Source organism: Mytilus edulis, chromosome 3 (assembly GCF_963676685.1).
Source record: "Mytilus edulis chromosome 3, xbMytEdul2.2, whole genome shotgun sequence".
NCBI lineage: Eukaryota > Metazoa > Mollusca > Bivalvia > Mytilida > Mytilidae > Mytilus > Mytilus edulis.
Window position 1 is genome coordinate 86,617,531 of NC_092346.1, and position 26,032 is coordinate 86,643,562.

The 26,032-nt window shown below is 33.0% G+C and overlaps 1 long non-coding RNA gene across 1 annotated transcript; it reads right to left on the reverse strand.

Moving 5' to 3' along the window:
* Positions 1–16,979: 16,979 nt before the first annotated feature.
* LOC139514614 (uncharacterized) lies at positions 16,980–22,493 on the reverse strand. Its single transcript, XR_011662643.1, has 3 exons — positions 22,381–22,493; positions 21,201–21,638; positions 16,980–17,370 (listed from the first exon to the last, which is right to left on the reverse strand). It is a non-coding gene; the product is annotated as an uncharacterized lncRNA (long non-coding RNA).
* Positions 22,494–26,032: the final 3,539 nt, after the last annotated feature.

Below are 26,032 nucleotides of genomic sequence, written 5' to 3' on the forward strand. Positions count from 1 at the left end.
GTGCATAATTCAAAATTGGAAATTTCAACAAGCCATGATCTAATATTCTTACACAAATAAATAAACCCTGATCTGCTAGCTACTTGTTCATCTTTTCTTCTACCGATTTAATAACTAGAATCATGCAAACACACTTAAGAAAAAGACATGCAAGTTTATCATACAAATATGCCGACACTTTTTCTAGACAATCCAGATCGTGCAAAATACTTTGCTAAAAATTGTAACGTTTGAAATTGTTGTTGCGCACTAAAAAAAACATGGGAACTTTCAAAAGTTGGCGGGTATGTAACAAGTCTTACTATCTTTATGCCCCATTTATGGGCATTATGTTTTCTGGTCTGTCCGCCCATCCTGCTTCAGGTTAAAGTTTATGGTCGAGGTAGTTTTTGATGAACTTGAAATCCAATCAACTTGAAACTTAGAACACATGTGTTTCTTATGATATGATCTTTCTATTTTCTTTCCATTTTTTAAGTAGCCACATTCCAGCAGCACCTGCATACGGGGTATATATCTCCCAATTGATACGATATTCCCGTGATTGCATTTCCTATCATGATTTCCTTGATAGAGGTTTGCTGCTCACAAGGAAGCTACTAAACCAAGAGTTCCAAATGGTGAAGTTGAAATCATCCCTTCGTAAATTTTACGGACGCCATCACGAGTTGGTTGACCGTTATGGAATAACCGTCTCACAAATGATATCGGATATGTTCCTTACGTCGTAACTACTATCCCCTTCCCTTTCATCAATATGACCTACTGAATTAGACTATTTACCGGATTTGTAATCACATAAGCAACACGACGGGTGCCACGTGTGGAGCAGGATCTGCTTACCCTTCCGGAGCACCTAAGATCACCCCTAGTTTTTGGTGGGGTTCGTGTTGTTTCTTCTTTAGTTTTCTATGTTGTGTCGTGTGTACTATTGTTTTTCTGTTTGTCTTTTTCATTTTTAGCCATGGCGTTGTCAGTTTGTTTTATATTTATGAGTTTGACTGTCCCTTTGGTATCTTTCGTCCCTCTTTTTCTAATTTATCGCCAAGTTAAAAGATTTTACCTAATTTTCACAGTCCACTGCACATAGAAAATGATTGTACGGATGGGAAATCCGTGTACTTATGACACATTCTTGTTTGAAGAAAAAAACCCCATCATAACGATAATGGAACAAAGCAGCCTGGGTTAGTGGGGCTGCTTTTATGGTAATTGAAGTTACCTTTTATTCACCTTCTACCACCTCAGAGCTATCAGCTCTTTGATTCAATTACTATTATGTACATAGTGTTTGATAGAGTAAAAACCAGAGTTTAAAGAAATTGGCAGTTTTGTTTGTAGGCAAACTTACGACCTTCAAGTTCGTTAGGGGACGACCATTTGATATTCTGGAAGGGGGAGGGGAGGAAGATTTTGAAAATAAAAAACTCAGCCTTGATAATCAAAACAAATAATGGTTTGTTCTGTGGTAGTTTGAAAACAAATTACCTGACTTGCAATGTATTGAAAATAAATAACTCAGTAGGTCTTATCGAAAGTATGAGATGGCACCAGATTAAATATACTTGAAATGTCTGAAAATTGGTTTCATTTAACATGAGGTATATTATCTCAGGAACACTTCCCTCACCTTTATTACAGAGCCGTAACTACATTGAGGCAAATGCCTCATGTAGGAAATTTCAAAACCAAACGTTTGTCTCCATATCAAACTGTGTTCACCGAGAGTGCCTTGCAAGAAGCAAGTTCTGTTCTCTTTCAGACGTAGCCCTTGATTTTTCGGGATCAATGCATCTTATTTATTTGTCTTTTGTTCGTTGATTGCACTTCTGTATTCTGTTAGTGTTGCATTCATTTTGTAATTTAGTTATTTAGTTGTTAACTTGATTATGAGTTAAAAAAAAAACCCAAAAAAACAGCAGCCACAGACTTAACTCTTTGAATTATATTGTTGCTTTATCATGCTTATTGGTCTTTTGTCACTCTTTTGATATTGTTCCTACAAACTTAAGTCTTACACTGAATCTATACATTTTGCTTTGAGATCAAAATATTGTCATAAATTATTAAAACAAAACTTGCATTTTCAGATTAAGAAAACACCCAGAAGCATAATTTTGCATCATTTGTTCTATAGCTTCTTGGGCCTTCAGCAGTTCCAAAACCCTTCCAAAACATAATTTGCCTAGCTCCGCTCGGCGAATCATGTTTGCCAATACTTTTAAAATAGCTTAGTTACAACCAATCTTTAATACTGTGTATGTATGCAATACATGTAGGTCCCAAGTCAGGAGCCTCTGGCCTTTGTTAGTCTTGTATGGTTTTTAATTTTAGTTTCTTGTGTATAATTCGGAGTTTAGTATGACGTCCATTATCACTGTACTAGTATACATATTTTTAGGGGCCAGCTGAAGGACACCTACGGGTGCGGGAATTCTCGCTACATTGAAGACCACTTGGTGGCTTTCGGCTGTTGTCTGCTCTATAGTTGGGTTATTGTAGCTTTGACCCATTCCCCATTTTCTTTCTCAATTTTATGTGTATCGGGGGATACATTATTATATGGAAGATTCATTTCTGCAGAGGATGATGATTAATTCTGATTAAACGGTACAGAATGCCTGACTATACATGTATTATTTATAATATATTTAAAAATTGAATGTTTTTGAATACATGTATTATAAATATAGTTGTGAAAATAAATATTATAAGTCCCTTGCTTTAATGAAAATGAAAAATCTTGCTTCAATAGTGCAGAAAATAGATAATCTGTCCTTTTAGTTTACAAAAATAAATAACCGACCCAAAACAAATCCTCCTGCATCCCCCCTCCCCCCCCCCCCCCACCAATATCAAATGGGCGTCCCCTTATTTAAATTTGTAAAAAAAAGTAAAATCCCAAAAATACTGAACTCCGAGGAAAATTCAAAACGGAAAGTCCCTAATTAAAATTCACAATAAATAAACTTTTAAAATTAGAATATCCAGGCCGGTGCAGCGCGGATTGTTACAGGGGGACAAAACTAACTAGCATCAATAAATTGTATATCAAAACTAAACTTAAATTATCCGCAAGAAGATGCAATCATAGCCATTTTCATCAAATTTTGAATAACACACACCAGGTTATACAAGAGACGCCCGATTCAGTGGGAAGTAGACATGACCATTATACAAGACCCCCGTAATAATGTTAAATAATCCGTTTATACTCCGAGTTTTTTTCCCAAGTAATAACCAAGTTTTGGAATAAACTACATTGTATGTTTAAATGTAAAATGTGATTTTTTTTCAATTTGTAAGAAACAAAATTTGTACTCAAAGTAGTACAGTCCCTGCTTATAAATATGTAGAAAATCGATTTAGACAAGTTCAGGATGAATCCCGGTATCTATGATGAGTTTATTTGAGTTCTCATCTTTCTCTTCGGAATTATGTACTCCCCAAACTGTCGTTGTAGTGACTTGTTTTTGGTGATATCCATTTGATGTGGCTCTGTACTTATGCATCCTGTCATTGTTTTGTTTGTATTATCTTTCATGTGTGACTTTTTGTGTTTTTATGATACATGTATATGTCGTGGATCTGTACTTAAACATCCCGCTATTGCGTTATTGTTCTATTACTATTTTTGTATTCTGGTCTTTAATATTTGCTAATGTTTTGTAATGCTAATGAATTTGAAAGGTAAACTTTTTTTAAATTCTGCAGAGGATATGCATAAAAAACTATAGACTATATTCTATACATTCTATGAGTAACTAAATAATTTTATATCTCTACATGTGTGACGTTTACATTCTGACGTCAATCGCGCGATTTTGCGTCAGAATTAATGTTAATCGTATTTGAACCATTCGGTACCGGTGCTTGAATTATTTCAATCATTTATGGATGGGTATACCATACAAAAACACAATTCAAAAATTAAAAAGCAATGGATGAGGTTGTTAAAATTGATATATGCCTTTGTGTGCTTTGATAAAATATTTGTTTGTTTTTATTATGATTAGGATACATGTGGTACTTGTACATCCTGTCATAATGTTATTGTTTATGATAATTCTCGTATTCTTGTCTTCCATATTTGCTGGTATGCGTTCTCGATATGTCTTTGGATGTTACTTCAATACATATAGCGTTGCTCTTTACTTATACATCATGTTATTGTGCTATTGTAAAACATGTTTGTCTTTCATTTTTGCTATTTTCCTTTTTGTGTTTCTTTGATACATATATGACGTGTCTCTTTCCTTAAACATCCCGTTATTGTTTTAATGTAATAAGGTCTTTAATGTTTGCAAATATGCTTGGTCTATATGCTGTTTTTTTTATCCTTGTTATATACTTATTTTATGTTTTAGTGATTAAGATTATAACACATTGTTGGCTGCGGAACCTCCTATTTTTGATATTTTGGACTAGTGTGTCCGATTGTTTTGTTCACGCATCGTTGTTGGTGCGGATGGGTTTGGTGCGTCTTCCATGCAAGTGAGGAGTTAAGTAAGTTATTAAACCAGTATGAAACCAATACATAAAGTATGATTGCCAATGAGACAACTATCCACAAGAGACCAAATTACACAGAAGTTAACAACTATAGGTAACCGCACGGCCTTCAACAATAAAAGTCTGTTTTGCACGTTCGAGTGTACTGTCAAACAAAATAGCAAGGTATTAATGTCAAATTGAATCCAGGAGTTCTTGCCTTACGTTTGGTTGGTCATTTCTGGAATCATGTCTTTCACCGGAAAAGATCGTCAATTTCGAACGCCTTTATGACGTCATTTACCAGATAGAAGGCGCGCCTGTATCCCTGCTCTATTAAAAGTTTCCAGCACTTTTATAATCATCATTCTGTAGGGTAGTATAGAACTAATTAATGTTCCGTAAGTAAACAATCGTAATTGCCGTATGACTTGGGGAGGGTGATCATTCTTTTAGATTTTAATTTCCCAAATATTTTGTGCAGTATAAAATAAAACATTTCTATGCATACATTTTTGTCACGTGGTGATGGAAGTCACATGACAGATTCGTCTGACAACCGTATTCTGGAACTGGCCTATTGTACAAGATAATAGGAAATGAGTATTTGTGTACAAAAAAGTAAAATCACAAAAATACTGAACTCTGAGGAAAATTCAAAGCGGAAAGTCCCTAATCAAATGGCAAAATCAAAAGCACAAACACATCAAACGAATATATTACAACTGTCATATTCCATACTTTTTTCAGACATTTTTTTATGTAGAAAATAGTGGATTGAACGTGGTTTTATAGCTAGCTAAACCTCTCACTTATAGGCAGTCGCATCAAATTCCATTATATTGAAAACGTTGCGTGAACAAAACAAACAGACATCATAGGTAAAAATATCAAAAATAAGAGTACAGCAGTCAACATTGTCTACCTACAATTTTTCAACTTATACATCAACCATGTTCAGCTGCCAGACAAACTTGACATGACTTGTAATGAGTTTAAGCTAGCGATAATGTAGAATCAAATTAAGTTTTCATCATCTTTCAACTTATACATAATATAAAGATATATCAAAGGGTTCCCTTAATTTTCCACAAACAATACGGAGAGGAAAACATTTTTTTGTTTCATGAATGATATGTATTTATTTCATGTAATGTATCATCAGGCGCAAATATTATCCAGTTTATCTTAATACTTACGTAGTCAGTCAAAGAGATCAATGTAACGATTTTTATATTTTGAAAATGAAAAAAGTTACTAATTTGTTTTGTACACAACTACGTATGAAATGGAAATGAATCACAATACAACTTGCTATAATACAATCCAAATAATTATGACGTCTTGGAAGGCTATTTTAATGTTTTGCTTTGACGCCTTCCTAAGACGATGTAAGGCGTCAAAGAAAAAAAAATAATAGCCTTTCAAGACGTCATAATCTACAATACCGTAGTTAGAAAGCAATGTATGTTTGTTGAATAGATACCACGGACCCCGAGAGAGAGTGTTAATAGTTTTAACGATCAAACGAGTATCCATTGTGTCATTTATTTAAACTTTAATTGTTGAGAAGTCTTTCCAAAATACAATTTCTTTCATTAATAAGACCCTGTTAGCAGACAGCCATCTAATTATCTTATATGGGTGTGTCTATTTTTGTGTTGGTTTGTGTAATGTATCCGTTCTTTTTCTCTGTTATTAGTTAATACTTCAATCTTATCATGTATATCTTTTATATAGTCATTTTATAAAATTTACTGTTTGCAAAAGTATTAATTATTCTAAATAATAAGGATGTTCTTATCCCATGCAGTAAACCCTAGCCGTATTTGGCACAACTTTTTTGAACATTTCCTCAGTGCTGTTCAATTTTGTACTTATTTTGGCTTTCGAAATTTTGTATATTGGCGTCACTAGTTAATCTTGTTTGTACGAGACACACTTCTGGCGTATTAAATTTTAAACCTGGTGCCTTTTGTTATCTATTATTCGTGTGTTTCTTTGTCCAATATGTTCTATTTATTTGTATTGTCGTCCTGTAATGTTGTCATTTTAATGTTATATTTAACATTGCCATTATAGCGGGAGGTTTGGCATGCCAAAAAAACAGGTTCAACCCACCATTTTTTTCTTTAAAAAATGTTCTGTACCAAGTCAAGAATATGGCCATTGTTATATTATAGTTCGTTTTTATATGTGTTACATTTTAGCGTTGTGTTTCTTATGTGTCGTTTGTTTCCTCTTATATTTGAGTGTGAAGTCACATTATTATAAGATGTGTCCCGGTACTTTTCTATCCCAAATTCATGTATTTAGTTTTGATGTTATATTTGTTATTCTCATCGGATTTTGTCTGATGCTTAGTTCGTTTCTATGTGTTTTACATTTTAATGTTATGTCGTTGTTCTCCTCTTATATTTAATGTGTTTCTCTCAGTTTTATTTTGTAACCCAGATTTGTTTGTTTCTATCGATTAATGAGTTGCGAACAGCGGTGATACTACTGTTGCCTTTATTTATGGTCATAAGATAGTATCCAGAAATAAATTTTGTCAAAAAAAACCCTGTTTATCCGTATTTTACATTTACTCTGTAATTTCAGTTTTTTTAAATTTTAATAACTTTCTTGCTTTTTTGGATTTTTACCAAACATGGACAAAAGTTTGTTTATGATCAGAAGATGGTATCCAGAAGTAAATTTTGTCAAAACATATTTTACATTAAAATGAATTTTGTTTTTCTGCAAGTAAACATACCATTCAATCTGTGGTTAAAGTTTTCAAAATTTTAATTACTTACTTAAACTATCCTGCATTTCTACCAAACTAGACAGAAGCTTGTAAATGATCAAAAGCTAATACCTAGAAGGAAATTTTGTAAAAATGTCCTGTTTTACGTATTTTTCTGATATATGGACGTTACATACAATCTGCAATTATGAATTATGAATTTCCTGTCGATATGCACATCTACATAACATGTCCTTATTATCTAAAAAGGTTTTATGAAATTCTGTTGTGTGGTTTCAGAGGAGATGCGAGGACAAGAACAGGACTGACGGACTAGTCAAAAACATAATACCCTCCGCAACTTCATTGCGTGGGGTAAAATTAAAGTTCCTAAATAAAGGCAACAGTAGTATACCGCTGTTCGAAACATTTAATAGCTTAATTAAGTAGGCAAGACACTGGGTTGGACCCTTACAAATTTTGTAATCAACAAGTTTAAACATAACTATATTTGAATGCTGTTCGAGTGGTTGTATGGATGTATAACTACACATCCACGTTAATTCTATATTTAGAGATATAGATTCTTCCACTGCATCATGTGTAACTCGATATTTATCCTCTCGAGACAATTAACCTTTTTTTTTTAAATATATCTGTCGAGAGTGGATGAATATCGTAATACACGAGATTATGTAGTGGTATCTGTTTCTCTAATGATTTATAGACGATATCCAGGACATTTTTGTTTATACTTTAATGATATGCAAAAAGATGTGTTTCTTCTATCTTTTATCTAATGAAATTAAATCATTAGAGAAACAGATACCACTACATATTCTCGTGTATTACGATATTCATTAAAAAGTTAATTGTCTCAGAGTGGATAAATATCAAATCACACTTGATGCAGTGGAAGAATTTATATCTCTAAATCTCAATGTGACGTCATCAAGCTTGGTCGCCTTTTTCATTACGTCTCAATATGAAATTCAGAGGCAATCAAGTAAATTTTACGTTTACGTCATAATCGAAATTTGACCAATGAAGAACTTCGACGAAACGGTTTGTTGATTAACTAAAAATTAATCAACAGTTCAGGAAAATGATAAATAAGCTTAGAATTAGAGAAATTAAATCTGAATAAAGGCAACAGTAGTATACCGCTTTACAAAATTCATAAATCGATAGAGAAAAAAACAATCCGGGTTACAAACTATAACTTAGGGAAACGTATCAAATATTAATGATCAATTATCAATGAATGTGTTTTTAATTTGATAGATGCTTTTGTTCTTTTTTGTACAAATGTTTCTTTTAAAATTGTAACACAGTGATGACTACTGTACCCATATTTTGACTACTGTATTTATTATGTCTGTTTTGTTCACGCATCGTTGTAAATATAACGGAATTAGATGAGACTGTCGTACAAGTGGGAGGTTTAGCGCTATAAAACCAGGTTCAATCCACCATTTTCTACATTTGAAAGTGCCTGTACCAAGTCAAGAATATGACAGTTGTTGTACATTCGTTTTTTATGTGTTTTGTCATTTGATTTTGCCATGTGATTAGGGACTTTCAGATGAAATTTTCCTAGCAGTTCAGTACTTTTGTGATTTTACTTTTTATTTTGTATAGATATAAAACACCATACATATTTATCCCAAGGTTAAATTCTTGTCTAATATTTGCTAATGTTCTTTGTCTATTATATGCCTTTTTGTGTTACCTCGAAAACATGTTTGCTGCTAGTCTTTCATGATCTTTCATTTTTGATGTGTGCATTGTCTATATTCCTTTTTATGTTTCTTTGTTACATATATGACGTGGCTCTGTACTTATACATCCCGTCTGTCATTGTATTATTGTACTATGATAAATATGTGTATTATTGTCTTTTATTTTTGTTGATATGCTTAAGCTTGGTCTATATTCCATTTTGTGCTTCTTTGTGACATATTTGTAAGTTTTTTTAATAATTAAGATTATAACACAATATTGACTGCTGTATTTTTGACATTTATACCTATTATGGTTATTGTTTTGTTCACGCAAACTCTGTCAATTTAGGTTAAGATAGCTGTAAATCCAGGTTCAATCCACCATTTTCTACATAATATATATACTCCGTATGTAGGCGCTGCAGGCATGTTGCCACAAAGAAATTGAAATTTCACAATTGGGACGCTGAAATAACCGCTTTTGTTGTAAAGTTTTTGCTTTCAACCGACCCTCATTGTCAATTCCTAGATGTAAGTGAAGATATGAGGCAGACTTAACGTACCTATAGTATCCGAGATCTCTAGTTCGATGGGATAGATTCGTTCAACATATTCACTAAAGTTTGTATTATTTAGTGAGAGAACATCATCTATATAGCGGAACGTAAAGTTAAATGATATTGCTAACTTCTTATCTTTCTTCCTAAGAAATTCGTGTATGAAGTCAGAAATAAAATATGAAAAAAAAAAATGAAATCAAGAAAATCATTTAAATCTTTAAAAGTTTTTAGGGATTATTATATTTGAATTTATCATTTACCTGAATTCGACCACCTGCTAACGCGATATTGTTTCCAGCAACATATCCGGGTTACACTAATGACAGGACGATTGCCCGGATTGTGACAGGATATTGACCTGATGAGATATGAATAGTCTGAACCTTTTTTGTTTTTTTTTTATATAATGACAACCACCTCAGTGGTCTTGTGGTAGCCTATTTGCCTCAAGTAAAAAAAGGTCGTGTGTTTGAACCCAAGTCGTTCAAATAGAAGACATTTAAAATCGTATTGGCTGCTTTTCGCTATTAGCACACCACATTAAGGAGTTAAAGTAAAGACTGGACTCCTGTATGAAAATTAAAACAGGAGTTCAACTGGACTCCGACTTGACTTATTCCAAAAATCAAATGAACGATTAATTATCAATCATTTTTATTGAGTGTGTCAGCATTTAGACATTGGTTGGCGTAATTTAATTGCCATTGGCTCATTTTAATCTGGCAACTTCATGTATAGTTTAAAGCAAAAGGTCAACACACAAAAATCAGAACCATAATCTGCACATGTAACGTAAGCATGCTGGCAACCAAATTTTCAAGTAACTGGAAAGCAAATAAAAAGTCAACTTTGATGAACAGATGCATAGACTTGCATTGTCTCTCAATGATACGCGAAGGTGCTGGTGCAGCAGATTGACGACCCCTGAAACCAATGCCACATATACAGTACCCATCTATCAATCTGCTAGAAATTTGACATGAGAATTAAAGAGATGTCATTACAGGTAGGTTTACCGAAGAAAAAGTAAAATCACAAAAAATACTACTCCTTGGAAAATTCTAAACGGAAAGTCCCTAATCGAATGACAAAAACAACTGTCATAACCCTGCCTTGGTACAGGCATTTTCTTATGTAGAAAAGAGTGGATTTAACATGTTTTGAAAGATAACTAAACCTCTCACTTGTATGACAGTCACAAAAAAAAACTATCATAATGACAACGATGTATGAACAAAACAAACGGACATAATAGGTGAAAATATCAAAAATAGAGGTACAGCAGTCAACAATGTGTTATTATCTTAATCACTATAAAAACAATTAAACAAATATATAAACTAACATTAACCACTGCAAAATAACACAATGACGGGATGTATACTTACAGAGCCCCGTAAAATGGATACCACGAAAAAACAGAATAAACAGTAAAAGTAACACTCATAAAGACAAATGAAAGAATATTACAACACGTTATTATGATGAAATACAACGTGAGTATCCAGAATCTATAATTAAAGACTTATACAGCTGGTATACCGTTTCCGCTTTTGAGGACTGTTCTACGTGCAAGCAGTGTTAACATTATTAAATTGGTCTTGGAAGAGTTTTTGGAGAAGAAAAAAAATGGTCAACAAACATATGGTATCCCTGTCCAACAATATCAGCTCCTTCTTTACATTTCTTGACAAGATTTGCACCCAACTATCCTTGTAGTCCACGATTATCCCTGTATAAACATGTATATAGCATATATATCATGTGTTGTTATTTGCCAATGCCCATATATTTATACACCATTTAGTTGGTTTGACTGGCGTATACTGCTCACATTTGGGGATCATACATTCATCCATTGTGACCTGTCGGGTAGACAAATTCTCTTTTCATTGACGTATTGAACATATTTCAGATGCTATTTTGTTTATATAGTTCATCATATGACGGATGATCTGGTTGTTGAGCATTGTGGTTGTCATTGAAATGAATGTACCTCATTATTAGCATACACCTATTTCTGGTCATTGTTTAACGGAATATTTGAGATTACATGATCAGTTGAGCAGTAAAGTTTGATTTATAGTTTAACATCAACTCCAATCAAAAGGCAAAGATTAATACAAGCTTTTATTTCTGGCAGACTTGATTTTGACCAAGGAAACTTAATTACGATCCTTATGAATCCTTTAAATAAAATTATTCTATATGGTTACCTCTTCAACACTAATTAAATCTTTGAATATTGTATTTATTGGTATAAATATTAATTTTTTTGTTGTAATCAGTAAATAAAAAAAAAACTATACTAAATAATAATATATCCTTTCACGGTAATACAATCTGTTGATACCTACATTTTAGCATTGCACAAGGTCATGTTTTCTCTGATAAAAAAAACTTAAAGGATATGACTGTTAGGGAAGTCTTTACACTAAATTCCTTTTGTTGTTGGATGTGTACTTAATATTTCAGTCTTTGATACATGTTTTTTTGGTTGTTATTGACTTTCAAATAGCTGCCAGTAAAAGACGGTACTCTCAGATCTGTACTTGGGTGTCTTTTTTTTTATTATTGTTATAGATGATAGATTAATATACACCCTGCTATATGTCTGTTTTTGTTCGATGTTTTTTGTGTGTATCGATTTGATAAGTGAAGCCTTTTCAATTGATTATACGTTTCTAACATCAAACACGTCATGTTAAAATCTGTTAAAGACCAATAAACATTCTATATTATTAGACTTGTATTAATAATATCTTTGTTTTCAAAATTCCAATAGGGAACATATCTTTTATAATTGTATAAATAAACCAATTGTTCAAGACGTTTCGGCCATTGGCCTTCTTCAGTTGTTTATTATTCCTCTAAACTACATGGCTGCCATTCTTTTTTAAATCATTGAAAAGATGTTATTAATAATATCTCTCAAGACATATCGAATCGTATTAAATGGCCAATTTATAATATGTTCTAAGTCATTGGTTAATAAATATATATGTAGTCGATTTTTTCCCCACATAAACTAAAAGTAATTTCATTATTCTTCCTGCTCAAAATGTCTCATTTGGCGATCTCACATTTGAGGAAAAGAGAACGTCAACCAATTCGTGATGGTTCACAATCAGCATATGGTGTCACAATATATTTGTCAGATATAATATAACTTTTTGACCCCGCATATGACTTACCAAAATTAAAAAAGAATTTTGTTGGACTTGAGAACCAAAATGCAATGAAACATCCGTTAAAAGAACTGTAGTATCTTAAACTTACATTGAAATTTTAAAACTAAAACAGCTGTTAAAAATAAATTATCAATGTGTCTGCTTAGTCAAATGTATAACAAAATAAATAGACGGGAGTCTTTGGTCAATATCATTATGAATACTAGAATATATGTGTACTTTAAAATTGGCGGAAGATATCAAGGGGACAGTTAAAACTCGATGTCGAAGGGAAACTTACAACACCATGATAAACACCGAAGGACGGCGAAACTAAAACAATTTACAATAAACCTCATAGAAAAGTTGGGACTAAGGACCACACACATGCAATTTAAACAATATACAATTATGGCCCGTTGAAAAGGTGAATATCAAAAATTGTCAGCACGAGAAGGTTATTTTATCGAAGGGTTTTAAGGGTTGACAGTTTTTTATATTCATCGATTCTAAGGGGCAACAATTGTTTTATTATACCGAACTAACAGTTAAAGGGTCTTTTGAACACTTAATATATGCTTTACATAACAAACACAAGCTGACGACTGTAAATTCATTTGTGTTCTAGAATTTCTCGAATGACAACAAAAGTAGAATCTTTTCGTAAAATATTGATTGCCCTGAAAAAAGTAAAATAACAAAAATACTGAACGCAGAGGAAAATCTAATCGGAAAGTCCATAATCAATTTCAAATGACAAAACACATAAAAAACAAATGAAAAAGAAATGTAATATTCCTGACTTGGTACATGCATTTTCAAATGTAGAAAATGGTGGATTAAACCTGGTTTTACAGCGCTAAACCTCTCACTTTGATTACAGTCTCATCAAATTCCGTTATATTTACAATGATGCGTGAACTAAACAGACACAATAAATAAAATATTCAAAATATGGGTACAGCAGTCATCATCGTGTAACAATTTTAAAAGGAACATTTAACAGAACACAAAAACATCTTTCTACAAACACATGCATTCATTCACGTGTCTGACGTCAGAAATTTTTATACTTCACATATATTTGTCGTTCAATGCAACGTCACGGTACCCAAATTGCAAAACAATAGCTGCGGAAATCTTACAAAATTTCCTAGAAACTTAACAATTTTTATGATTTGATACTATGCACGTCTTTCAACATAGGTAAACATATTTAGATATAGACAAAACGTTCACAGTATTTATCATCAGATGGAGTGTTTAGGGGACGACCATTTGATATTCTGGGGGGGGGGGGGGGGGTGAGGGGGGCCAGGGGATTTGTTTTTAATCGGTTATTTATTTTCGTAAACTAAGAGGACAGGTTATTCATTTTCTGCACTATTGAAGCAAGATTTTTCATTTTCATTAAAGCAAGGAAGGGACTGATTATTCATTTTCACAACTATATTTATGATATTCGAAAACATACAATTTTTAAACGATTTGTTTATTATAAATAATACATGTATAGTCAAGTCATTATGTAGCATTTAATCAGAATTAATCATCATCCTCTGCAGAAATGAATCTTTTATATTCCCAACTGCATATACATGTATTGCATACATACATAGTATTAAAGTTTGGTTGTAACTAGCACCTTTTAAAAGTAGTATTGGCAAACATATTTCAAAAAAAAATTTGAAGGGTTTTGGAGCTATTGAAGGCCCAAGAAGCTATAGAACAAATGATGCAAAATCATGCTTTCTGGGTGTTCCGAAGACCCTTTTATAATCTGAAAATGCAAGTTTTGTTTTAATAATTTGATGACAATATTTTGGTCTCAAAGCAAAATGCATAAATTCAGTGTAAGACTTAAGTTTCTAGGGACAACATCAAAATTAAAGACCATTGTGCATGATAAAGCAAAAACGGAATTCACATAGTTAAGTCTGTGGCTGCTGTTTTTTTTTTAAACCCATGATCAAGTTCATAACAAAACTACTAGATGTCAAAAAGGAATACAACACTTACAGAATACAGAAGGGCAATCAATGAACAAAAGACAAATAAATAAGAAACATTGATCCCGAAAAATCAGGGCTACGTCTGAGGGAAAACAGAACTTGGTTCTTGCAAGGGACTCGCCGTGAACACAATTTGATATGGAGACAAGCGTTTGGATTTGAAATTTCCTACATGAGGCATTTGCCTCAATGCAGTTACGACCCCGTTAAAATAAAAGTGAGGCAAGGTTTCCTGAGACAATATACCTCAAGTTAAATGAAATCAATTTTCAGACATTTCAAGTATATTTGAATAATATTTATACTTTTATTATTAAAAATATTGGGAAGAGTTTCTTGATTTTTTTTGGGGAAAAAGATGAATTTATGAAGAATCTGGTGCCATCTCATACTTTCGATAAGACCTGCTGAGTTATTTATTTTCAATATATTGCAAGTCAGGTAATTTATTTGCAAACTACCACAGAACAAACCAATGATTTTTGTGATTAACAAGGCCAAGTTATTTATTTTCAAAATCCTCCTGCCACCCCCCCCCCCCCCCACCCCACCCCTTTTCCCCAGAATATCAAATGGTCGTCCCCTAACTGAAAAAGCAAAATGTACGGAAACGTCATCTTTTTAAAATTAGCAAATACAATATGTTACAAGTATCCATTTCTTAAAAAATGAAGAGTACACATGGACTTGTATCCAATTGTTCAAAATTTTTGAAGAAATTAAACAAATTAAAGCGCTGTTATTTGACCTTTGACGATGCGAATTTAAACATGAATGCAATTTGGGTACACCTCATTACAGAATCATTGATGGTTTGGAGGTCAGTTCAGACCAATTTTGCTATGCTTCTATATGGATTTAAAATTAAATTGGTGAAACCATATCGTAAATAATGCTACATCTACAAAATAAATAAACTGATGAAAACTTTTGTCTGAAGCATTTATAAACGTAGGTTAAAGGACTGTCAAAATAGGTGCAATGTGGTTATGTTGAATACAAACAATTTTAAAATTTCATATGGGCAATGTTTGCATACAGAGTTAGAAAATCAAAAGTATGTAAGAATTAATTTCAGAAATAGACCGAGATTTAAAATAGTTCAAAAGTTATCTAGAATTTATAAGAATCCACACATAGTTCATTCCACTACGCGATTGAATAATTTTGACGTTTGTGGTTCAACGTATTTTTTAATAAATAATAGAAATATATCATAATGACATATAATAGAACAATATCATACTGACGGGATCTTTTAAAGTACAGAGTCACGTAATAAGAACCAAAGAAACACAAAAAGTCGCATATACAAAACACACCAGCAAATGATGAAAGATAATACAAGCACATTGACGGGATGTTTTTTAAAAGTACCGAGCCACGTTAAATGGATATCACATAAAACAATCCAACAGTAAAAGTTATATTAATAATAGAACAAAGACAAATGAAAGACCAATATAACACGTTGTAAAGATGATTAACAAGATCAGTACGCAGAATCTATACATCAATACCATCATGTATTATTTGTGAAGTTGATACATAATATTTATCAACAAGGTCTTGGTACCTTCCGATGAACTTTTTTTTAGAAAAAGGACGAGACGTTCTTTGACATACCCCTGGTTCATTAACTTTATACTCAGACACTAATGACATTTTACAAAGTCTGAGTAGAAGCTGCAAGCTCTTGAATATCGAATAAGTTTGGAAATATGCAGGTGAATGTATGGTACATGTATGTATATTGCTACTAAGGTGGGGGAAATTTATAATTTCAGAATTAAAATCGTCTCGTTTGTCATAGATTCTCGTACTGAAAAATACCGTTTATAAGAGATAGCATCGGCTGCTGGCACTCTAGTCATGTCCAACGCCCTGCTCCCTCGTCTCTCGATGGGCTGCCAGTGTAACGTGAACGCTGCCGTTTTGTTTATTTACGTCTGTGACGTCACTTTCATGGGAGGTAACTCGAGTGTTAATCTAGACACTCAAATTAAAAGGTTATTCGCCGGTGAATAATAGGGTTATTCACCGCTGGTGTAATTTTTTTCAGGGTTGTTCGTCCTCCCTAGTAATAAAATAAATTTAACTGAATTATTCTATGTCACGTGATAATGTGTTACCCAATAGAATTGTTCGTATATGTAAGGTGTAATACTAAAGTAATATAAATTAATGGAATATTAAGCGAACAGGCTATTTTTTTATTTTATTTTATTTAACAAACTAAAAAAATCAGTTTATCTATAGACTATGAACAAGGAAATATAACAATTAAATTAAAATCTGTTACATCTCACTGCTATATGTACATGTACAACGTTAGTAATTGTTACTTTTTACAAAACCTCATTGCATCAATAATTAGAACAAATAATATAGGCACACATATTAAAGCAACACCCGAGTAGCCCATTACTGCTGACGACTTTCTGTAATCCGGTGCTGAAATCTTTTTATTTCGAAACGCAGAAGTGGTTTTAGCGTCAATGATTAAATTTTGACGAATAGCGTCCAATTCACTTTTCAGGATCAAAATCAGATCGTTCCTCGATAAATTAAGACCGTTCAAATGACTCCATTTACCACATATACAAGCTCTGTGTGTACAATTATTGTTTACTGTAAAAGGTGTTGTAGTCTCTTGCTTTGTGTTTTGTGTCGTTTGAAAGTCTTCTGTAACGAGAAAAAAATGTACTTGAAACAAAGATGTATGTGTGTGTTGACCTTTCAATCTTGTCGTTTAATAATGGAAGGACAGCTAACAAATTGGACCTTGTTATTTTAGTATTATAGAAGTTGTTAATGTGAAACTCCAGTATTCAATTGTGAAGTTTATGTATTAAATACAGACAAGATATTTTCAAATTTGTAAGACCTGGAAATATGGTAGTTTTAAAGTATATCCTTATTTCGTACCATGTCGATAAAAAAAACTAATTAATGTTTGCGTTATAATTGGTAGATTTATATAGATCGTCCATCTGACAAAGCCCATTCAAAACAAGAGGCTCTCAAGAGCCTGAATCGCTCACCTTAATTCTTTTGGTTAAATCTCTCATCAATGATTATTTTGGCTTTTCAATTTATTTAAATGTTTTTTGGATCGTCCTATTTTCTTCAAAAGCCAAAAAAAAAATAATCATTTTCTCCTATGTTCTATTTTAGCCATAGGAGCTATGTTTCTTGACATACAAGGAAATAAAATATAAAATTTATACTGTCTAGATACTCTGAAACTCATTTAGCCTAAGTTTGGCTGAAATTGATACAGCAGTTTCAAAGGAGAAGATTTTTTAAAGTAAGTCAACATGATGAACAAATTGTGAAAAAAGTCTTTAAAGGGCAATAACTCCTTAAGGGGTCAATTGACAATTTTGGTCAAATTGACTTAATTGAAGATTTTACTTTGCTGAACATTATTGCTGTTTACAGTTTATTTTTATCTATAATTATATTCAAGATAATAAACAAAAACAGCAAAATTTCCTTAAAATTATCAATTCAGGGGCAGCAACCCAACAACAGATTGTCTGATTCATCTGAAAATTTCAGGGCAGATAGATCTTGACCTGATAAACAATATTACCCAACGTCAGATTTGCTCTAAATGCTTTGGTTTTTGAGTTATATAGCCAAAAACTGCATTTGACCCCTATGTTCTATTTTTAGCAATGGCGACCATGTTTGTTGATAGATCATAACTTCGGATACAATTTACAAACTAGATACCCTAAGGAACATTCAGTTAAAGTTTGGAAGTATTTGGCCCAGTAGTTTCAGAGGAGAAGATTTTTGTAAAAGATTACTAAGATTTACGAAAAATGGTTAAAAATTGACTATAAAGGGCAATAACTCATAAAGGGGTCAACTGACAATTTCCGTCATGTTGACTTATTTGTAAATCTTACTTTGCTGAACATTATTCCTGTTTACAGTTTATCTCTATCTATAATAATATTCAAGATAATAACCAAAAACAGCAAAATTTCCTTAAAATTACCAATTCAGGGGCAGCAACCCAACAACGGGTTGTCTGATTCATCTGAAAATTTCAGGGCAGATAGATCTTGACCTGATAAACAATATTACCACATGTCAGATTTGCTCTAAATGCTTTGGTTTTTGAGTTATAAGCCAAAAACTGCATTTGACCCCTATGTTCTATTTTTAGCAATGGCGACCATGTTTGTTGATAGATCAAAACTTCGGATACAATTTATAAATTAGATACCCTAAGGAACATTCAGTTAAAGTTTGAAAGTATTTGGCCCAGTAGTTTCAGAGGAGAAGATTCTTGAAATAGTTTACGACGACAGACGACGACAGACGACGGACGACGACGGACGCCAAGTGATGGCATAAGCTCACTTGTCCCTTCGGGCCAGGTGAGCTAAAAAAAGAAGGCTGAAGACGTTACATATAATTGTATCCTTCACTTTTCATTGACTGGTCAGGTCGTAAAGATAATTATACCTTTTAAATTGATATAACTTGTAACGAGCAAACATCGGACAGGATACCTATTGCCTGCATTGTCTCTCATCTCTAATTTGTTCATCGATTTTTTTCTGTATTTCACAATTTTTAAATATTATCGATCCTCAGAAAATGTTGACACATGGTTTTTGTCAGATTAACCGGATATATTAAATGTATATAGTATTGGATTTGATTTCACGTATTTCGCTTGAATTGTATTAACTGAGTTCATTGGAAGAATTGATGACAATATGTCTTTGTTTGTAAGCATGTTATTATTAGACATTTGCGGAAACTGTCATACACCTACGATTAGGATTACAATTACACTTATGGGTAGCATTTAAATCTTGGGCTTTCTCAAAGTGTAAAAAAAAATGTCGATCCAAAACAATGTAATAATAGTGATTTTTTTTTGTGGTTGAACAACGATTTTTGTTCTTATAAATTTGCAAAAATGTGTTAACATGTATTGTTGTATACGGTGTTATCCAGGTTGGAAATGCTGTAATTGTACGAAGGAGGATAGAATGAACTAACATTATTTTAAAAATAAATTTAACATGAGTCACACAAATTATCGCAATTGTCGTTGCAGTAGCTAGATTTGGACAATTGCTGAAAAAATTCGACAATGAATACTTTGTTTTAGGAAAGGTGCAATCAACCATAGAGCATGCTAGCATGTTTATGCTCAGACTTTATTTTCTCTTTTATTTTGTTTCAAAGAGAATGGTGAAATACAGCGGACGGGTGTTTTTGAGCTATGTATTCTTCATGAAATTCCACTTGCCGATCGGTATAACTTTACAATCTTTTATTTTTCCTAAATAGGACACACACTTTTGTCTACGTTTATGGTTCCAATATAAAAAAAAACTATTCGAGAACACCCCCCCCCCCCCCCCAAAAAAAAACAGTTATCAACGAACTTTTCTATGCCGGAAATATATTTTACACTGTTCGCCAGACTCAGTTGAAATGTACCCAAATAGTTAAAACTTTGCTATCTATGTTTTCAACAGCAACAAACAAAAAATGATAAACAAGTTCCAAGTTGTTTTTCTTTTATGCAAGTATTATAATGGAGATCTTGGGAATCATTCAGTATGGACGGTTTTTTTTTTCGCAGTGTCGATAATTATCCCCTAAGAACATGGATGGAAATGGTATGCTCTCAACATGAGATTTAACCCCTGTTCCGAGACTGGTACTTTTTTCCATGAAATTGTAATATATATGCAATGACGACGTAGTAGTCGATCCAGCCATTTTCAAACGGGGGTTCCAACCCAAGATAAAAGGGGGCGACCATATGTCCCTATTTAAAAGCATTGATCGGCAAGAAAAGGGGTGTTCAGCCCCCGACCAGCCCGTAATCTCTCACTGCGACGTTGTTCATCTCACACAAAGTTTATACGCAAATCTATTCAACTGATTGTTAGGGATAAAAAAAAAATGCAAAAGTGTAGCAGGCAAAAAGAAATTGTTAAAAAAAATCACAATCTGATTATGTCGGCAAGGCAACAGTTGCTGATACAAAGTTGTAATCGTGCATAACAAAAACGACACCAATAGAACTATTTTAAATGAAACATTTTGTACAGTACCCTCTGAATAATATGTTTGTTGGTCTTAGTATACTAACCATTGCATTAAATGTACCCTGTTTCGCGGGGAAAATCTATTACCCCTGGCTGCACCTTCGGTCCTTATAAATCATTGTCTTCAAATATTCAGCTTTGTGCGGTCCTGAAGGTAAATCCAGCAAAGTGCTTCGGACACATGAAATTTTAACGTGTTGTTTAAATCTTTTTTTTTATTTTTATAGAAGACACCATTTGCTATTTTGTATCTGTATTGTTGGTTTGTTTTTGTATTTTAAGATGACCCCTTGTTTTTGTCACCTGTAATCGTAAGTCTGAAGTGTAATCCTAGGTATAGACCTAGTTTCCGCAAATGTCTATTACAATAATACACAATTTCTTAAGCAGGCATTTTAAAATGATTATAAAGTTACTAACTTGTATGTGTTGAATTGAAATCGGTTGATTCTTGTATACTAAAAGTGGTCTTTGGATGCGTTGTATGGTCTAGGTTTGACGAAGTTGTTTGTGTTGAATTAAAATCGGTTGATCCTTCTTTTATATTAAAACTGGTCTTTGGGTGTGTGGTATGGTCTAGGTTCGACGAAGTTGTATGTGTTGAATTGAAATCGGTTGATCCTTCTTTTATATTAAAACTGGTCTTTGGATGCGTTGTTTTGTCTTGTTTGTTTGAAGAAGTACTATGTTCTAATGAATAAGTTGATTTTCTGTTAGTACTTCGGGTCGAAGCATTGGTTTGTTCCAAAAGTACTTCTGAAGTTGTAAATGCCACTTTTTTATGAGTGGTCGTGAACTCTTTTGTAAATTCCGTGGTGATGTCGTTTCCGCCTAAAGTTACGGGGACTTTTAAGCCAGCTACAGAACAAAAAAGAATAAACAAATAAACTAGTACAACTTTAGGTTTTTAATTTTATAAAATAAATATATCAAACACTGTTATCTTAAAAAAAACAAAACCATGTATTATCAGCATCGATTTTGTCCAATATTCTCTAGTGCTCGTTCAATTGCATATTCAATATCATTTAGCAATTATAAGTGATTTGTTCATTTTATTTAACTATACCATTGGAATTGCCACAATTTAGAAGATATGTTTCTATCAGATAGAAAGATTGAATTAAGTTTCATTGGTACTGCGCACTACCCAATGAAGGTTGTTCGAGAATTAGTTTTTTTGCCTGCAAACAATCCATACGAATGGGTCTTAAGTCTATTTGGTTTTATCAACCCTACAAAGTTTGCATTATGTGTTGGACTATTAAACATTTGTCCTTCAGCATCACGAAACAGACAGTTATTGTCGAAATGCCCATAAAGGAAGTCTCCACTTAAATTGGTAAATGTACTTTTGATATACACCGGCATTGGTATCATACATCCCTGGGCTCAACTCGATCCATGTCTATAGGGGGACTATCATTCTACAGAATGCAAGAAGACCCCTAAATGTTGAATTATGTTGGCAACATTCAAATTAAAAATTGTGTATGTTTATTTATGTTATATACTGTACAACAAATTCACTGTACTCCTTTATGTTTTGTTTAGCTAGAATAAAATAAAAATATAAATTTTAAGATATACAAGTTCTTACATATTTCGTAAACAGCTAATCTATAGTATCCACCACAGATATCCATAACTACTACTGGACACGGTGCAGAACATTTATCATCTGAATACACTCTGGTTATTGCCTGACTATGAAGTGTTAAGCCACAGTAACAGCCTTCTGGATCCTAAAGGCAGAATATAAGGCATGTATGATGTATGTAGGGTCAATATTTTCTGAAAACTTTGAACTAATTTCAATATTCAAGACTGTCCTGAACATCTGGAAAGCTAATGAATTAAATACGTTATTTTTTGTGTACCTGGGGTTTAGAAGGTCGTGACACTGGTACTGTACGTTAGTGTTCCTGAAATATAGTACATGGACCTTCTAATATTCTCAATATCCAGTACAGTTTCACTTTTCTTACAGAAATATTTATTTATAATGCCTTTGTATATTAATTTTGATTGTTTTTAGACATTTTGTTAGGTAGACAATATTTGTTAATACTACCAAAAGCATGCAGGTGCATATTTGTTTCGTCAGAAAGACTTTGAAGCAAAGATAAGACTTATAACACATGTTTTCGGACCCTTTAAATAGACTTTGTCTAATTTATTTTAGTAGTCCGCACATCATTTGATAGCAAGTGCATACCTTTTGCGTTCCAGCATATATGTAGCTCGGATTTACTGTTAGGCAAATATGTATGCAGTCAACCGTAGATGTTGCAGTTATTTGTTTATCTGGCAACGTGGTGCCATCATCATTCCAGTAACAGCCAAAAAGTGAAAGGCTTGCTCCTGTGAAAAGTAAAGACGTATCGGACTTCATAATAACATATATTTGTCATTTATAAATGTAGAATTTCACATGTAAATATCTTAAGAAATTTTTATTGTACATAACGAAATTGAAAGACTGACACTCGGTACTTTAAATTTGAGTTTGTATTTTGTTTCATAAGGTGACTACTAGAGGCTTTTTATGGGATTGCTTGTTGGATTCGAATCGTACATGTATATTGGATAGAGATATATTTTGCCTTGAAAATAGCCACTTAAAGACCCCTCGAAGAGTTATCGCAATGATTCTTAACTTACGGAGAGCGTAGACTCTCTTTACAAGCGACATCAGATTTTAAGCATTCCATTCTGAGCGGATGCGGCTGCATACTTGTAAATCTCGCCCAGCCTTGAAAAAAGTACACCCTACTTTGGAAAGGGGTTTACTCCTAGTCGGAAGAAAAATATATGTATTTTTCGAATTTGTCCTTTGTGCACTTTGTAAGGAAATAAATAAAAAGACAAATGTAGAAATAAGATGTGGAATGATTGCCAATGAGACAACTCTCAACAACCAAATGACAGAGACATCAACAAATATGTCACCGTACGGCCATTAAGAATGAATTAAAACCATACCGCAAATTTTTAAGAGGCACCGAAATGACAAATGTAAAACAATTCAAACGAAAAAAATAACGGCCTGATTTATGAACTAAACAATTATGATATACAGCAACAAACGATAAACACTGAAATACCGACTCCTTGTGTGGGACAAACACATGCACAAAATTTAGAGGTTAGCTTGTTAAAAGTCGCACTGTACAACATGAAAACAAACTTTAAAAATCAATTGAAAAAGGTTAAATTCATCAGATCGATACAAAGCAGAATTACATCTTACAAAAACACAGAATGGACGTGGCACGGTACTTATACATCTCCACAACAAAAAGACATGAAGTTTATATCCGAGAGTACTCGCACTTACTGACAGATAGTACCAAGCCAAAAAACAAACAAAAAATAACAAAGCATATATTAGATTTACGTAACTCAGATAAAATCCAACATGAATGGATTAAGTGTAAAGACGCCACTAACATTCAGAGATAAATGACTGTCCAATGCATGGATACAGGTATCGACAAATTGTAGAGCTATGAACGTGCATGTGTGTTTTAAAATTATATTTAGTTTGATTTTTATTTGCTGATAACAAAATCAATATTAATACCATCGTCAAAAAGTTATGTTGTGTAGCTCGGGGATTACGGATTATGACCTTTTCTAGTTCACTTCATTAAGAAGTTGGTATTAGTGGCCTTCGGCTGTTGTCTACTCTTTGTCGGGTTGTTTTCGCTTTGACACATTTCCCATTTCCTTTCTCAATTTTCTGACTTTGTTTCTTTAAAAAGAATGGCGAACGTTGATTCTAGTATCTTGTCTTGGGGAGGAATACATCTTAAACTAAAAGTTACTTTGTAAAGAATCACTCTGATTCGAATAAAAAAACTTCTCTGAAACTGACATTATCAAGATGATTCATTTCTTGATTGACAACATATTTGTTACGTTTGGAGGACATGTTTATCAAGACTGTCGGAATTCCAATGGGAACCAATTGTGCCCCTCTTCTTGCCGACTTGTTTCTTTATTATTATGAGGCTGACTTCATACAGGAACTTCTTAGGAAGAAAGATAAGAAGCTAGCAATATCCTTTAACTTTACGTTCCGTTATATAGATGATGTTCTCTCACTAAATAATACAAAGTTTGGTGACTATGTTTGACGAATCTATCCCATCGAACTAGAGATAACGGATTAATACAGATACAGTTAAGTTTGACGATGAGGGTCGGCTGAAAACAAAAACTTTACGACAAAAAAGATGATTTCTGCTTCCCAATTGTGAACTTTCCTTTACTATGTAGCAATATTCTAGAAGCGCCTGCAAACGGAGTATATATCTCCCAAATTGGTACGATATTCCCGGGCTTGTATTTCCTATCATGATTTCCTTGAGAGAGGATTGCTGCTCACAAGGAAGCTATGAAACCAAGAGTTCCAAATTGAGAAGTTGAAATCATACCTTTTTTAAAATTTTACGGATACCACCACGAGTTTGTTGACCGTTATGGAATAACCGTTTCACAGATGATTTCAATATATACCTTATGTCGTAACTACAATACTCCTCCCTTTTCACGAATATGACCTACCGAATTTGTTATAACATAAGCAACACGACGGTAGCCACATGTGGAGCAGGATCTGCTTATCCTTCTGGAGTTTTTGAGATCACCCCCAGTTTTTTGGTTGGGTTCGGGTCGCCTAGTCTTTAGTATTCTATGTTGTGTTTTCTGTACTGCAATGAATAATTATTTGTCTGTCTTATTTTTCAGCTATGGTGTCGTCAGTTTATTTTCAATCTGTGAGTTTTACTTTCCCTCTAGTATCTTTCGTCCCTTTTTTCAAAGTATTTTGTTTTAGTTAATGTACATTTGAAGCGATGGCAACATCAAGTCGATAAAATATTCTAAGTAAAAAAAGTTTTTTCGGACTATAATGGCACTAATGTAAAACATGGTTTCTCTAATTCTTCGTCAATTTATCCCTCTCTACATCCATTGTATTAGAAAATTTAATCAACGTTTGGTTTCCACCACCAAATCTCGTATAATACGATATTAAACCACTCTTGACTTTACATTTTATATATTTAAAACAGTCGGCGAGCCTCGCGTTTTAAATTTGAAAAATTAACTGTCTCGAGAGGATAAATATCGAATCACACTCGATGCAGTGGTAGAATTTATATTTATCGCTAACTCTTTGCTTAATGTTTCAAAAAATAATAAAAGTTTGATTTTAATAAACATGATTTGAGGAGAAAGTAAAC